This window comes from Rhinatrema bivittatum, chromosome 1 (assembly GCF_901001135.1).
Source record: "Rhinatrema bivittatum chromosome 1, aRhiBiv1.1, whole genome shotgun sequence".
NCBI classification, from domain to species: domain Eukaryota; kingdom Metazoa; phylum Chordata; class Amphibia; order Gymnophiona; family Rhinatrematidae; genus Rhinatrema; species Rhinatrema bivittatum.
In genome coordinates, this window is record NC_042615.1 from 285,362,079 (window position 1) to 285,378,435 (window position 16,357).

At 47.2% G+C, this 16,357-nt stretch overlaps 1 protein-coding gene across 6 annotated transcripts in view; it reads left to right on the plus strand.

Moving 5' to 3' along the window:
• Positions 1-2,298: 2,298 nt before the first annotated feature.
• The window catches only part of M1AP (meiosis 1 associated protein), a 114,429-nt gene continuing 100,370 nt past the window's right edge, over positions 2,299-16,357 (plus strand). For 5 of the 6 annotated variants that reach the window (XR_003855701.1, XM_029595950.1, XM_029595969.1 and 2 more), the window contains exon 1: positions 5,281-5,376. The gene's annotated coding sequence lies outside the window, so the exon portion shown is untranslated. Of the gene's footprint in view, positions 2,542-5,280; positions 5,377-16,357 lie in introns of those variants that run through there. The other variant, XM_029595960.1, reaches the window with a different exon arrangement.

Genomic DNA, 16,357 nt, shown 5'->3' on the forward strand with positions numbered 1-16,357 from the left:
CGGACACACATGCTCTTGTTTTCACACTTCCACATGCTCTCTCTCATACATATATATATATATATATATATATATATATATATATATATATATATATATACACACATATATACACACTTATGCTCTTTCACTCACATACACTCCCTTTATCACTCACTCACTCCCTCCCCCCCTGGAAGCACAAGTGGCAGTAGTAACTTCCTCCTTCAGTCCTGACTGCTGACAGGACTCTTCCTCTTTCTTGTGGCCATCGGGGGGCTGATGTTGCTCTGCCTCCTGCCGCTGACAGCCCATGGGTTCCTTCAGGCTGCACAGGTTACATTGCTCCTCTTCCTATGCCTGGCCAATGCTGCTTCTTCAGTCCCTGGGCTGCACTGCTCCTCCTGCTGCTTCTGAGCACAGGGTCGATGCTGCTACTTCTTGCGGTGGGGGCTGCGGTGCTCCTCCTGCTTCTGTCAGCAGCTACACGGCCTCTCCCTTTCCCTGCCTGGATGGGCCCATGTCACGACACTTTCTCTTCCAGGCAGCGTGGTCAGGAAGAAGGAAAGGCTACCACTGTGTTGCCCCAGATTGTAATGCTCTAAGTGGCAGCTGAGGCCATTTAGTGCTCGCACCAGCCCTGGTGACCCAGTATAAAGTGCAGGTATTACATGCTCATACTCATCGTCTGACAAGAGACAGAACTGCAGCCATGGCAGGCAGCTGTGCTGAGACCCCCAGCCGCCACGCAACCATTTTCCTGCTGGTCTTCTGGGACAAATATTGGGGTGAAGAGGACTACTCATGGGGTGACCTGGTCCCAACTCCAGCAAGATTGGAAGTGCGTAATAATTAAACCTCGAGGGTCGCTTGCAGGTCCCTGGGTACTTTGTACAAATTCCTGGCTAGTTGCGAATGAAGGCTCATGGTGCCAGATTCTAGCCCGGGTTTCAAGTGTGCTGGAAATGCAAAAGATCAGAAGGAAACTGCTAGGTCAAACTGATTTTTAAAAGATATAATGGGGCAATTTTCAGAAGGTTTTCTCTGGGTAAATGGATGTTTAGCATGCAAAAATTGCTTCTGAAAAATTGTGCCCTTCCCCTCCCCCCCCAAATATGGGGGAAATTGGCAGTGCCATGGCAGGAGTAGGGCATGTGGATTTCATTTTTAAATCCCCCATGTATTTTGCACCTGCAAAATATGTGGGGTAAAGAATCCCCCCCGTGGCACTTTCAGTACAGTGGGTGTACTTTTCCCTACACATGGGAGGGGGTGGGGCAATTCTCAGAAGGCAGTTTTACATGGATAAACCTGCCTTTAGCAAGGCAAAACCTTCCGAAAATTGCTGGTGTTGAGCCCAGCTTTCCAAAGCAGGCATGAGGCACCAATGCCTGCATATGAAAGATTTATGCTGGTACTTTATAAACCGTGTAATGGGGTGGGGAGAGGGGCCATACAATTTATAAAACACAATGTATTTCTGTCTAGAAGGTACGAGCGTATGTATTCATTTTACAAAAATATGTGCGCATATTTCACTCACGTAATAATTGTAACAATGCACATGGAATAAATCAGCATTAAATATGAAGGTTGGTATTTTATAAAGTATACACCTACTTTGCTTATGAAAATACTCGTACTCCTGCTTTCAGTCACCAGTTTGCCAAGCCTTCACCCCATTCACCCAGACCCTTCAGCACTTCACCCTGAACCCCCCCATCACTTAACCCAGACCTCTCCTCCACACATTGCAGACGAAAGGTCAAATGTGAATTACATTGTATGAGTCATTTTGCAGGTGCAAAAGCATATGAACAAGTTCAGAAATGAATGTGCATGTAGGCCCCCACTGGGATCCCTATGAAGGTGTGGCTTTGTAGAGAGGCCTTGCATTTAGAGGAAGAGAGAAGAGCACACCATCTGTACCACAGCAACCCCACGTGAACCTGCCATAGTGCTCGTTTCCTGTGTCTGGATAAAGCAGAGACCACTAGAAGAGTGGTGCATTTATGTGTTGAAAGTCTAAGGGAGAAGAGTGATTTTTTTTTTTTCCGTTCCCTTTTTCCTGGAGAAATCCTAGGTCCCATTCAGTGGGATGTGTATTTGTGGAGTGTGACAAAGAGCCCTATAGAAATCCTCAGTACACTTTAATAGGCTGGTCCCAGCATCTGGGCCTGGTTCACCTTAACACAGGGCAGGGTGTCTCCTCCGAGCAGGGATAAATTGTAGGCCCAGAGGACAAGGACCTACTGAAATACTGCGAGGCAAGCAGTCTTTGTGTGTAAAGAATAAAGCTGTGCAAGAGGAAAAACTGGAGTCCAAACTGTTATTCTGCCCTCCAGCCAGCCATGGACCGCCCGTGCTCTGTGACATGGAGATTTAACAGATTTTCTGATTTTACTTTTTTGAGGTTAGAGGAGATTCTTTATTTTGGATCTTCAGTTGAAAGGAGTTTTTACCACTTTCCTGTCATCATTTTGTTTGGGAATTGGTTTACTTCCTATCTGATTCTCTCGGCGCAAAAGAGTCAGTGCCCACTTGGCAAACATTTTGGAAAAGGTGAGTGTACTCATCAGGTGAGAGGAGAAGTGCAACCAATCACAGCAAATTCCTATCTGGTATATACCAGAGGGTCAAGGAGGTGCTTAACTGATACAAAAGAGAAATGAGCGGAAGTAAAGAAAAGGATCCAGCCAGAGCTATAGCATTATTCTGGTACCATTTATAAGAACTTTAAATTGGAGGGAGGGTCCCTTGTACAAAGTCTTGGTGATCCCTAAATTCCAGTTGTATTAGCTGGTGGAGGTCCTACATTTCAGAAAGGAAGAAGGGGGACCCTAATTACAGAGCAGAGGAACCACACAGTTGCTGATTCACATGGATTCCTTTTATTGCACAAGGAAAACTTAATGTTGGACCAGTAATCAGGTGCCCCTCTGGTTGTTTTAAATGTACTTGGTGATTCTCACATTTAATGCCTTGGACTCTCGAGGATAACCTTCTCCTCCTCCCCCCATCCCAACAAAAAATCCATTGTGTGGGGCTTGAAGAGAGTGGATTATGAATGTGTGTGTAACTTTGCCCCAATATCGTTCGTGACTCACGCTATGAATCTTAAATCGTCCCCTGTTGCATCCGTCGGTCCTCGACGGCTTCGCCCCATTTCCCTCACCTTATTCACGACTCCTCGTGCTTACCTGGGCAAGATGGCTACCGCCATGTCTACAAGCCGACCTCTCTGGCGTTCCCGGAATGGCTATGGTGCAGCCTCCCACCATTGCTCCTCCCAGGTACCTACTATGCAATAATGTGGAAAAGCCAAAATGGATTTAGCAAGGGAAGTCATGCCTTACCAATCTATCTATTACATTTTTTTGAGGGTGTAAATATGTGGATGGAGAAGAGCTAATCGATACCTGGACTTTCAGAAGACATTTGACAAAGTCCCTCATGACATATTCCTGAGGAAATTAAAAAGCCATGTGATAGGAGGCAATGTCCAGTTGTGGCCTGGAAACTGGTTAAAGAGTAGGATTAAATGGTCAGTTTTCCAATTAAAGTGAGGCAAATAGTGAAATCTCCCAGGGATCTGTGCAGGAGCCAGTTATGTTTAACATATTCATAAATGATCTGGAAAGTGACTGTGAGGAATTATAGGAGGACCTTGTAAGACTGTGAGGAATTATAGGAGGACCTTGTAAGACTGAGGAACAGGGCTTCTAATAGCAGATTAAATTAAATTTAGACAATTGCAAAGTGATGCACAATCAGGCCCATACAGTCCAGCCCACTGTTAACCTGCCCTTGGACGCGCGTTTTCCCTTATCCCTTATTCACTAAGGGGTAGATTTTCAGAGCCCTGCTCGCCTAAATCCGCTCAAAACCGGGCGGATTTAGGCGAGCAGGGCCCTGCGCGCCGGGAAGCCTATTTTACATAGGCCTCCCGGCGCGCGCAGAACCCCGGGACTCGCGTAAGTCCCGGGGTTTTCGGAGTGGGCGTGTCGGGAGGCGTGTCGGGGGCGGGGCCGGAGCGCGCGGCGTTGCGGGGGCGTGTCGGCAGCGTTTTGGGGGCGGGTACGGGGGCGTGGCTACGGCCCGGGGGCGTGGCCGCGCCCTCCGTACCCGCCCCCAGGTCGCGGCCCGGCGCGCAGGAGGCCCGCTGGCGCGCGGGGATTTACGCCTCCCTCCGGGAGGCGTAAATCCCCCGACAAAGGTAGGATGGGGGTTTAGACAGGGCCGGGCGGGTGGGTTAGGTAGGGGAAGGGAGGGGAAGGTGAGGGGAGGGCAAAGGAAAGTTCCCTTCTAGGCCGCTCCGATTTCGGAGCGGCCTAGGAGGGAACGGGGGTAGGCTGCGCGGCTCGGCGCGCGCAGGCTATACGAAATCGATAGCCTTGCGCGCGCCGATCCAGGATTTTAGTAGATACGCGCGACTACGCGCGTATCTACTAAAATCCAGCGTACTTTTGTTTGCGCCTGGAGCGCAAACAAAAGTAGGCTGTTCGCGCTCGTCTGAAAATCTACCCCTAAGGGAGGCGTAAATCCCCGCGCGCGAGCGGGACCCCTGCGCGCCGGGCCGCGACCTGGGGGCGGGTACGGAGGGCGAGGCCACGCCCCCGGACCGCCCCGGGGCGTAGCCACGCCCCCGTACCCGCCCCCAAAACGCTGCCGGCACGCCCCCCGAAACGCCGCGCAATCCGGCCCCGCCCCCCGACACGCCCACTCCGAAAACCCCGGGACTTACGCGAGTCCCGGGGTTGTGCGCGCGCCGGTGAGCCTATGTAAAATAGGCTCACCGGCGCGCAGGGCCCTGCTCGCGTAAATCCGCCCGGTTTTGGGCGGATTTAGGCGAGCAGGGCTCTGAAAATCTACCCCTAAGGGGCGGAAAATGCGCGTCCAACCCGTGGGCCCTATTAGGTATGCCCGCGCGATACAGTAAGTAAAATGTGCAGCCAAGCCGCACATTTTACTTTAAGAAATTAGCGCCTACCCAAAAGTAGGCGCTAGTTTCTGCCGGCGCCGGGGAAGTGCACAGAAAAGCAGTAAAAACTGCTTTTCTGTGCACCCTCCGACTTAATATCATAGCGATATTAAGTCGGAGGTCCCGAAGGGTGTAAAAAGTAAAAAAAAGAAAAAAAATTAAATTGGGCCGGTGGCTGTCGGGCCGAAAACCAGACGCTCAAGTTTGCTGGCGTCCGGTTTCCGAGCCCGTGGCTGTTAGCGGGCTCGAGAACCGACGGCACCGATTGGCACTTGTAAGGTTCTTAAATGGAGGCTCTGGTTGCTGGAACCGTGTCAGCCGGCCACTAGGGGGCTCCATCTGTCATCACCATTCCCAGCCAATGCGACAAGTGACAAAGAGCGGACCAGGAAGAGGAAGTGCGAGGAGAGTGGAAGGTAAAAGGCTTCAGAAGGGATTTCACGTGCTGTAATTGTTTGTGCTGTTGCCCTGAGGGATCAGCAGGCTTACTTTATGTGTAGTTAGAGTGCTTTTGTTTTCTGCTGTCTTTTCACATATGTTGTTTTTCCCTCTCGGGAAGTTGTTTTGTGGAAATAAACCTACCTGAAGAAACATTTTGTGGGGGCTGCAACCTCGAACTGGAGTATTACCGCCCGTTACAGGCCTCGATCCTGCCATATCTGGGAAGGACCCTGACGTTATGCACAGTAATAATAAATGTTCACAGGGCAGTGCAAAATCTCCTCCAAAAGGGGGTCCAAGTTTTTCAGTTTTCGAGCAGGCTGAATTTCTCCAGACATTTGCTGATTTTTGTGAACCTGAGCTCCATGCGAACGTTACGGATTCTTTCCAGTGCCTCACGTATGGGGCAGTGCTTTCAAGAGATTTCGTCATAAAACAGGGAGGAATAATTTGAAAACTAGAACCTTTGCAACTTTCTTTTGTTAGGTTATTTAATTATTTAGTGATGGCAATAATATACAAATAGTATGGCAGGTTTTGGTAGCATGCTGCAGTGTAAAGTGCTGGGGTATTAGGGGAAATAACCGCCTGAGCTCGATTCTGTAAAATCCCGGGATCACATAAACAGTCAGATCTGAAAATGTTCAGCTTGGGGCACTTTTTTCTCATGTTTCAAAATGGATATTTGGCCTAGTCTCATTTAGTTATACAACAAAATCCAGAATATGCCAACAAATAAGTACCACAAGGCTCATCCAGTCTTCCCAATTTATGTCCTGGAACAATGCCATGGACCCCAGGTGATCTCTGGCTTTTGCACAGTGGAAGGAGCCACTATAGATATTTTATGTAACCCCCAACTTGAGGTACATCTTATTTTGTTAGTTTTATATTATTTAATTTTACCTGTCTTACTATGTTTTAATTCTGAGTTTGGTTTTTATTGCTTTATGTATGTGGTTTTGTACATTGCTTCATGCTTTTGTTGAGGTGATTAATAAATCTCAATAAACATGCACAAAATATAGAGTCTGTGGCTAGATTTAAAAATGGGGCACTCACAGGCAATGGGATGGAGGAGTCACCCCCTTAGAAGTCATAGGGTGCAAGGGGGGGGGGGGGGTGTTCCTCCCGAGCACCTCCCAGAGGTCATCCAAGGTGCAGGAGACCTGGATCTTCCCCCTCCTCCTGGTGTCTTCTCACCTCAGAGTTGCGGTGCTGGCTGTGCAGCAACAGCAAATCCCTGAAGAAACTTCACTGTGGAGCCCTGAGGTGGCTTTATCTCCTCCTCCTCCTCCTGCGCAGGATTCCTATTACCATGGAAACCCATGCAAGAGGCAAGGCCACCACAGGGCCTGTTGGTATGCGAGGGCTCCCGGGCCCTGTAGTGAATTTTCTTCGATGAGTGTTGTGGGGCTGGTGCTGCTCTGCAGGATAAGTGGCACAGTGATGGGCAGACCCAGAGAGCAGTATGGCAGCAGTGGCACACCAGAGCTTACGAAAATTTGTTACTAGAGGCAGTTGCCTACATTACCTATGCCCAGAGACCCTGGCTTCCTATGGCAGATTTTTTGAGCTTTAATTGTGGCTTCCAAGTGAAATCCTCCTCCACTGCCAACTACTGATGCATATGCAGGTGTGTTGTCTGCTTCCTACAAATAGCGATCCTCTCCCTTCTCAGCAGCCGGTTTGGGCTGAAATTTAAATATTTACAACTTCCACCCAAGCTGGCTGCTGAGAAGGGGGAGGCTCACCTGCATGAGCTGCCCGCCTTTATGCTGCCCTACTGAGCATGTGTAGCTGTAGTCATCACCCTGCCCCCCCCCAGCCAGTTAGATTTTCAGGATATCCACAATGAATATGCATGTGAGAAGATTTGCATGCACTGCCTCCATAACATGCACATTTTTTCTCATGCATATTCATTGTGGATATCCTGAAACCCGTCTGGCTGGGGGGTTCCCAGGACAGGTTTGGGAACCACTGCCCTAGGTAGAGTCCCTCGGTCTTTTTTTTTTCTGTGGAGCATTGTGTCTCACAGTACTCAGCTTTGCTCTCTCACAGTTTTTTTTTGTAAGTGATTTTTTTCTAGAGCTGCAGTTGTTTTCTTTCTTTTACGGTAGTTTTATTTCTTTTCCTTTTTCTTCTTTCCTGTGTCTGCCAGCCGCATGGTGGACCTTAGTCGCTGTGCAGTCTGGCAGACTATTTCTATCCCTTGTTAAAAAAAAAAAAACCAAACTGCACCAGCAGTTTAGTATCTCTGTCTTTTCCTTGCTCTGTCTGTTTTTTGCACCTTTGTCAGGTGCTGGCAGGACTGACTGAATGCAATCTGTGGGTGATCATGTAGGCCGCTGAGTCTGGGGACTTCCTGAGTTGTACCTGAGCAGGAGTTCCATATTGTTTTATTGATTGATCGGCATCGATGGAGGTTCAGACAGTGTAGAGATCGAGGGCCACTCTGTTCCCGTGGGGGGAACTCATCCTTCCCTCTTGCTTGCCAGTATGGCAGTGAAAGAGGGTGAGCAGGAGCCTGGGCAAGCAGCTTGCTGCTGCACCTTCGATGCCATGCTCAGTAACGGTTGCCGATGCCGATCTCAACAATTACAGACCTATAGCATCTCTTACTTCCCTGGCCAAACTAATAGAATCTGTAGTACTCCATCAGTTAACCGATTTTCTTACAGAGCACAATATTCTTCATATTAATCAACATGGATTTAGAAAAGGTCATTCCACAGAAACACTTCTTCTATCCTCTTTTGATACTTTTTTCCATGCATTCGACTCATATACAGACTACATTATAGTTTTCTTAGATATATCAGCAGCATTCGATACCATTAATCATCAGATACTCATTTCAGGTCTTCAAAACATAGGCATCACAGGTACAGTTTTGAACTGGTTTACGTCCTTCCTCTCCAACCGACCTCAACAAGTCAATTATAGTCAGCACTGCTCTTCCCCATATATCATTAATTCCGGTGTTCCTCAGGGCTCATCTCTTTCTCCTATTCTGTTCAACGTATATCTACTTCCTTTATGCTACATTTTATCCTCTCGTAATCTTCAGTTCAAAATTTATGCAGACGACATCCAATTTTTTGTCCCATATAAATCATCCTGGTCAGACACTCTATCTTTAGTTTCTCTATACTTATCTACAATCAACTCTTGGCTCTCCCACAATCGATTAAAACTGAATCCAGCAAAAACTGAGCTCGTATACTTAACTTCCATCTCTGATTCTTCATTAGGTCCACCATCACATCTTACAATCAATAATGTTACTATCCCCATAACACGCTCTGCTATAAGCCTAGGTGTAAACATTAATTCAGATCTTTCTCTAAAACAACACATATCCTCACTTACAAAAAAATCGTTTTTCAAACTACATCTGTTAAAACATCTTCGTCCTCTACTATTTTACCGAGATTACAGAACCATTCTTCAATCTTTAATCTTCTCTGGCTTAGACTATTGTAATGCTCTCTTCCTAGGATTGTCAGACTCTTCACTATACCCCCTTCAATTGATCCAAAACTCTGCAGCCCGGATACTAACCAGAACATCTTTACGTCATCATATCACCCCTATTCTACAATCATTACACTGGTTACCCATAAAGTTCAGAATAAAATACAAAATTCTCTCCATTATCCATAGTTTAATTCATAACCATAATCATACTTCTACCTGGCTTTGTTCAATACTGCGCATATACAAACCGACGCGACACTTAAGATCACTTAACCAAAATCTACTAGATATCCCTCCTCCCAAACAAGCCAGATTAGACCTCACTAGAAAAAGAGCCTTTTCAATAGCCGGTCCAACACTTTGGAACACTTTACCAAACCATCTTCGCTCGATTTCCAACCCTGCACATTTCAAAAAATCTCTCAAAACATATCTTTTTCAACTTGCATTCCACACGTCTTCTAATTAAACTTAATCATCAATACCGAAATTACCCTCTTAAACATAGTTACACCCATTACAATCCCATTTATACTACACATAACTACAACATACCTGCTCATTCACACGTTTCCAATTATCATACCCTTCTCCCATCTTCCCTTTATCTCATATAATTTTTACGCTCTATTTCTCCCACTTCCCCTTCCTCCTCCCGTTCCCTTTACCCCCCTTTTTCCCCTTTTCCCCCAAAACAATAAGCCCATGGTTCCAAACTTTTTATATTTTTAATAACCTTATATACTAGCATTCTGTCTAGTTATTATCAATTTTTATGTAAAGTTTAAAAATTCCATTTTATTTTGATTATTTTATTTTTGGTTTTAAATCTGTGAACCGTTTTTGATAAAATTTCTTTTTTAAAAAAACGGTATATAAATACTTTTTAAATAAATAAAATAAATATGTGACCAGCACATCGCTGATCTGACACACTGATGTCAGGACCACGTCAGGGACGAAGACGCATTGAGCACCGTGGTCATCCTTGATGCCATTGAGGGTCCGGGGCGCCTTCAATGCTTTCGGGTTGCATGACTGCCCTCAATGCTGTAAGGGCCTTCAATGCCGTAGGCATCTATGGACATGGAGTCCCGATGCACTGGAGTTATCAAGCGCCTTAGGCCTCATGTGGCATGATAGCGACACTGACCTCTAGTGCCGGGGACCTGGTTTGCTATCAAGTGCCACGGTTCCCCTCATTGCCATCAAAGTCGCCCTTGATTTATTTATTTTTTAGATTTTTATATTCTGCTTCTTGCACTTTTTTTAGCACTTCAAAGCAGATTACATTCCGGTACTATAGGTATTTCCCGATCCCTAGAGGGCTTACAATCTAAGTTCCCTGTACGTACCCGGATCAGTCCAGACAGTGGGTTGAGCCTCCTTTTCAGCAGATGGAGACAGAGAAAAACTCAAAGGGTATCCTGTATCAGGATAGTGTTCCCCCTGCGTCCCTTCAGTATTTCTCTGTCTCCAGCAGATGAAGGTGGTAGAACCTGCGGCTCCCACTTTTCTAACTAATTGCTTTCTCTGAGGACATTTTTTCTTTCTCCATGCTGTTATGTGGTCCGGGGGGGGGGGGGGGGTGGGTTGGGTTACCTCTTGATCTCTCAGCCTAGGACCCTTCCCGGTGTATCTTTGCCTGCCCTGGGGTGATTACTGGTGGTCCAGTCCCTCCCCATGCCTCGGGTCCATCCCTAACAGAGAAGTTTACATTCCTCTGTCTTTTTTAAAAAAAGGGGGGAACGTATTCCTGCCCAACAGAATTTTTCAGTTCTTGAAGCTAGCAGCTCGGGGGGAAGGAGCGTAGTTCAGGGTTACTTTCCCTGCTCCTGCTCACGGCCAGGGACAACAGAAGCTTGTCGTTTTGCAGTTTCAGCTCTTTCTTGCCCTCCGTGATTATGCTTCGATCTTATCTCTGTGTTGCTTGCGGGGAGCCTGCTTCGCGGCTCTCCCGTGATGGGGTCTGCTCCGTGTGTTTGCCTGGCGGGGAAGGGCCTTCGGCGCGGCGAAATCAGGCACCCATGGCAAGCACGTGCTCAGACCTGCCCCCGTCCCCGCAAACTGCGGGAATGGTGGCCATTTTGACTGCAGGCAGTGCATCCGATTCGGGGCCTGATGAGGGAAGAGATTCTTTATTCTCTCACTCTCCTCCAGATTTGAGCCCCGTGCATCACCCCGTTGTGGTCCCTGACCCTAACCACGAGGTCTCCCCTCCCCCCAGACCAGGGAGAGCCCCTAAGCATTTTTCACCTGATTTTGTATTACTAATGCACAAGCTAGCTAGTTTGCTGCAAGAGGATGACCCCTCCCCAGACCCCCCACCTGCAAAGGTTCCTCGGGCTTCTATACAGCAGGGACCAACACTCCCTGATCCTCAGGGGACTGCCCGGGTCTCAGAGCAGGGATCCAAACTCCCTGTTCCCCAGGGGGCTGTCCATGTCAGGACATACCGGGGGCCCCGGACCCTCCAGATCCGGTTGTCGCACCACCTCAACTCCCAGATCCGGATAATTTAAATCAAACTCCACCAGTCGAGGGAGATAACCCCCCATGTATTGCATTTATTCCAACGGGAAGAGCTAGATCCGCTCATTCCCTTTGTTCTCTCTGAACTGGGGATAGATGATCCTCCGGAAGAATCCGCAAGTATCCAACTTCCAGTAATGTGGATCCGGTCCTGGCGGAACTGAGAGCACCCCTACGTACGTTTCCCTTCCACCCTATGCTGATGCAGCTTCTTCTTCAGGAGTGGGAATCTCCAGAATCTGGCCTGCGAGTAGGCAGAGCCATGGACAAACTCTATCCCCTTCTGGATCCGTACCTAGAGATGCTAAAGGTCCCTAAGGTGGACGCTTCCGTGTCCGCGGTCACTGTTAGCCTTAACTAACAATATTCACCTGAATGCCGACCAAGGTGGCGATGTCCACCATTCTGACTAGATCTTTCTGCAACCTTTGATACTGTCAATCACCAGCTCCTAATACAATGCTGGGAGGCCCTTATGGGCAGGGTCCAAGCAGATTGGTTTTGCTGCAGCACCCAGAGACTTCTGGTATTGGCCCAGAGACCCGGTAATTCTTTTAGAATTCTGGAGTCTCTGGGCCAAATCTGGAGAGTTCCTAGACATGACTATCTGGTTAGTACTATGGCCTACATAGAACTGGATCAACAAATATCAGCCCAAATAACTCAGAAATCTGAGAAAATCACAAAAATTAAAAAAAAACCCCAACTATTCCCCAGTTGTCTCTTATTTTTTTCTTAAATTTTTATTTTTTTTTATCTTTTTGGTATAAGGTTTGTGGGACCTTCATGAGTACAGTTTGTAATTGGTGCAAATTGTATTCCCCATCAGTCCAACTTTGCTTTATTTATTACTTATCAGTGTTATGCCACACTCAATTTTATTTTTAAAAGAATTTTTTAAACAGCTGTTCAATTCTATTACTCATCATGAAGGTCCCCTCCCAGGTAGCCTACTGGTTAGCGTCTTATTTTAATTTTATCAATGAGAGCAAGAACCAAAACTTAGCTTTAATGTTGCATTCAATAACTGCCCTGACATGGATCCATGTTTCGATATCGCATCTGCATCAGGGGGCATCTCTGTAGCTTGATCCAATCTCTCAACCTTTTAATAAATCACTCTGCTCCCTGAAACAATCCACTTCATTTCAACACTCTCTTCAAAAGAACTTTAACCTACATAGAACTGGGCCACAGAACTTCTGGTGGCCATCTTCTTCCTGTCTGGACACAGTTATATTCCAGGCTCACTGTTTGGACATTCTGGTTAGTTCTCCCAACTATATGGTCCACACGTCTTGTTAGCAGCCATCTTGTTTCTCTCTAGACACTCATTCTCCCAGAAATGTGGCCCACACTTCCTGCTGATGGCCATCTTCTTACTGTCTGGACACAGTTATATTTTAGGCTCATTCTGCAGTTTGCTAGAGCTTGGTCCTATATTTGGTCCTATGCTGGGCCTATTTCATGGTCCTGTGTTTCATGTTCCTATTTGTTCCTAGATTGTTTCTGTATCCAGTGTTCCTGTTTGGGCCTAGATTGTTTCATATATCCAGTCCTCCTGCTTCTGTGGGTGTGTTTGTGTCTCCAGGTTTTCCTGCAGTAATTGCTCCTGCTCTGATTTGGTGGGCACCTTCATGTCTCCGGGTTGCCTTAGTGCATGCCTTGTGTTTCCTGTTTTCCTGTCCAAACCCTGCCGGCCACCAACACCTGAGACCTTAACCCAAGGGTAAGTGGCTGATGCAATCAGAGATGCCTGTCTCTACTCTTGTTAGCACCCACTTGTCTTGCCCTATCTGTACACCGCCTGTTCTTGGCCCTTGCGGTTGCACCTCCAGCTAGCTACGTTGTTACAAATCTTAGAATATATTGGTATTGAAGGCACAGCCTTAAAGGTTTGAATCTTTCCTTTCAACAGAACACAATCTGTTTCATGGGCCAACAAACCATTCTCACCCAGAAATCTCATTTGTGGAGTACCTCAGGATTCAGTGCTTTTCCCAGACCTTTTCAACATCTACGTTCTACCAATCTGCAACCTCATCCAGCCTTCCAACAATGCCACCTATTCGCCGATAACATCCATCAGAATGTGATCGGACCAAGCTTATCCATCACTAATCTCAACAATTGTATTACAGCTGAAGCCTAATGGTTTAACAACCAAAAATTTAAATTAAACCCCTCCAAACTGGTACTCTTTTGGCTAAGTTGACAAGATCATTCCCTACTTTTTCCACCCTCCCTGTCAGGAACTCCGTTACCACCAAAATTTTCAGTGTGCAGTCTGTGGATTCAGCTTGACAAGCTTACAATGCAAATGTACATCTCAAAGGTGGTAAAGACCTCATTTATGCATCTGCAATAGATTTGCCAACTGCACAACTACTTGGAGAAATATAGCCTTGCTACCATTATACACTTGATAATCACCAGCCAAATAGACTATTGTAACTCTCTTTCTAATTGCATTTCACAAGATAAGCTTAAACTCCTGCAACTTCTACAGTGGCTAGATTCTTGGTAGGGACCAAAGGAACTGAACATACAGGCCCATCATGCATCTGTTCGACTACTGGCTCCCAGTCAAAAGCAGAATAAAATTCAAAACTCTGCTTTGTTTGCAAATGTGTGAACCAGTGGGCCCCCAAGTATTCCTCCCAGCTTGTATTTTCTCATGGGCCCACAAGGGAATTACTTTCTTCTCAAATGGTCCTCCTATTCTCTCCTCTTCTGGTTTTTGCTAGACTGCCTTTTTCATAAGACTTTGTGCATTCAGCTGCTGTGCCCCAAAAATAAGGAACTAGATACTGCTACCTATAAGCCTTTAAACTTGTTACTGCACCTTCCAGAAAAATCAAAGCTTAGCTGTTTTGCCAGGCCTTACTTTAGATCTCACTGTTAGGATTCGTGGGTTTCGTGGACCCTTGTCCCGAGGTGAAGGTTGATACCACCTGCGGGGAGGAGCCCCACAGGTCCTTGCCGTTGGAAGGCGAGGTCAGCTGCAGCAGGAGGTATGATGTCCTGCGTCACAGCCACGTGATCGCAGGAGCTTGTAGAGAGAGTATTGTGAAGTGTCCCGCGGAGCGGGGTAAGAGACACAGTTTGGAGGGAACCATAGTACTCAGGGGAGTTGGAGATGCAGGTACCACAGCAGGAGTCTCAGACAGAGGAGTGCTAGGCAGGCCCCGAGGAGTGGAGAGCGCGAGACAGGAACTACTGGAGGAATACAGCAGAGACTGTCCAGAGGGCTGGGCAGTGCAGCAAGAGAGGCTCTGGAGTGATGACGTAGGCTGACCCGAGGAGCGGGAAAGCCCGAGTTGAATCTCCGAAGTAGTGATATAAGCTGCCCCAAGGAGCGGGGCTGCGCATGATGGAATCTCTGGTTAGAGAACTAGGGTGCTGCCCCGAGGAGCGGGGAAGCACAGGGTACAGTCACTGATGCAGAACGTAGGCACTACCCCAAGGAGCGGGACACGCAGGGTAAAGTCACTGTTGTAGAATGTAGACACTGCCCCGAGGAGCGAGGGAGCGCAGTGTCGAGTCTCCAAGTAGTAAGGTAGTTCAAGGGACCACCCCGAGGAGCAGGGAAGCCAGCAGGCAGGAACTCTGGAAGGTGCAGGGGTTACCCCGAGGAGCGGTGAAGCCTGGAGACAGGGTCTCCAACTGGAGCGCGAGCAGACCCCCGAGGAACGGTTACCCGAGCCAGAGTCCAGAGCCACAGATAGATCCGGTACAGGAACCTTGGGTCCAATGAGTCAGGAGCAAGTACCAGGCGAAGGAACTCGTTGCCAAGTCAACTAGCAAAGGGTGAGGGAGTTGCTTATGAATCCCAACCTTGTGATGTCATCAGTCGGGGACACCCCTGCCCCTGAGGTTCACGCCATTGGGCCTTTAAAGGGATTCCAGGTGGCGCGAGCCTAGGAAGGCCCAGAGTCAGTGTGGGTGGTGGTGCATCCTGGCCGCCATGAGGAGCCTTGAGAACCTGGAGGTATACGGCAGGAGCGGCTAGCCTAGCTGTGAGTTGACCCGGAGAGGAGAGCAGAGCATCACATGACGTATTGAATCGGTCGCAGCCGTCTGTGACCGATGGTCATATCACTCACGATAGAGACTTTCCCTTCTCCTATCTGACTAGTAGAACTTCTTGATCATAAGCCCTCAACTTCAGCCACCACTGGCTAATTCTACTTAATGGATCCTTGCTACCTTGGCACTAGGTGCTTGTCTTGTATATGCATTTGTACTCTTGTACCCATCTCTATATTTTTGTTGACCATTCCACCAAGTAGATCCTTCATTATCTACTATATGTACTGCTACAACGTAGATCAGTGGTATTCACTCCCAGCCCTCAAGGGCAGCAGTCGGGTTTTCAGATTATTCCTAATTAATATGCATGAGATAGATTTGTATGCACACTGCCTCCACTGTTTGTAGTCTTAAGGACTAGGTGTGAATGCCAGTGACCTAGATGATTACAGTCCTATCTCATATCTTTAACCAAATCTGTATATATCTGCGTTGTTTTGCCTTCGTAAACACCTTTTCCCAATGACTATCCTGAACTTTACTAAAGCTGCAATCAAATCTATTTTAAAGTAAGATTGCAGCTATTTATTATATATAATCAAAATGATGGACATCTGTGAAATGCATTCAACTGCAGTTTCATTACAGTTCAGCATGGAAGTCACAGCACATAATTATGACATTCTTGCTGAATGGTAAACAAGACATTAAATTTCAGGACTGACCACTCCAGCACAAAAAATGTTGCACTTGCCAGGCTTGCTTTCCCTGAAAATAGCAGGAGGTGAGGAAAGGAAATTCTGTCTTGTGTTTTCTAATACATGTGACAGTGCCACAAAATTGTTGGCATTGATGCACTTTTCATGCAGGTAGGTGCCCCTGACAAAGCAGAGTGAGGAAAACAGACAG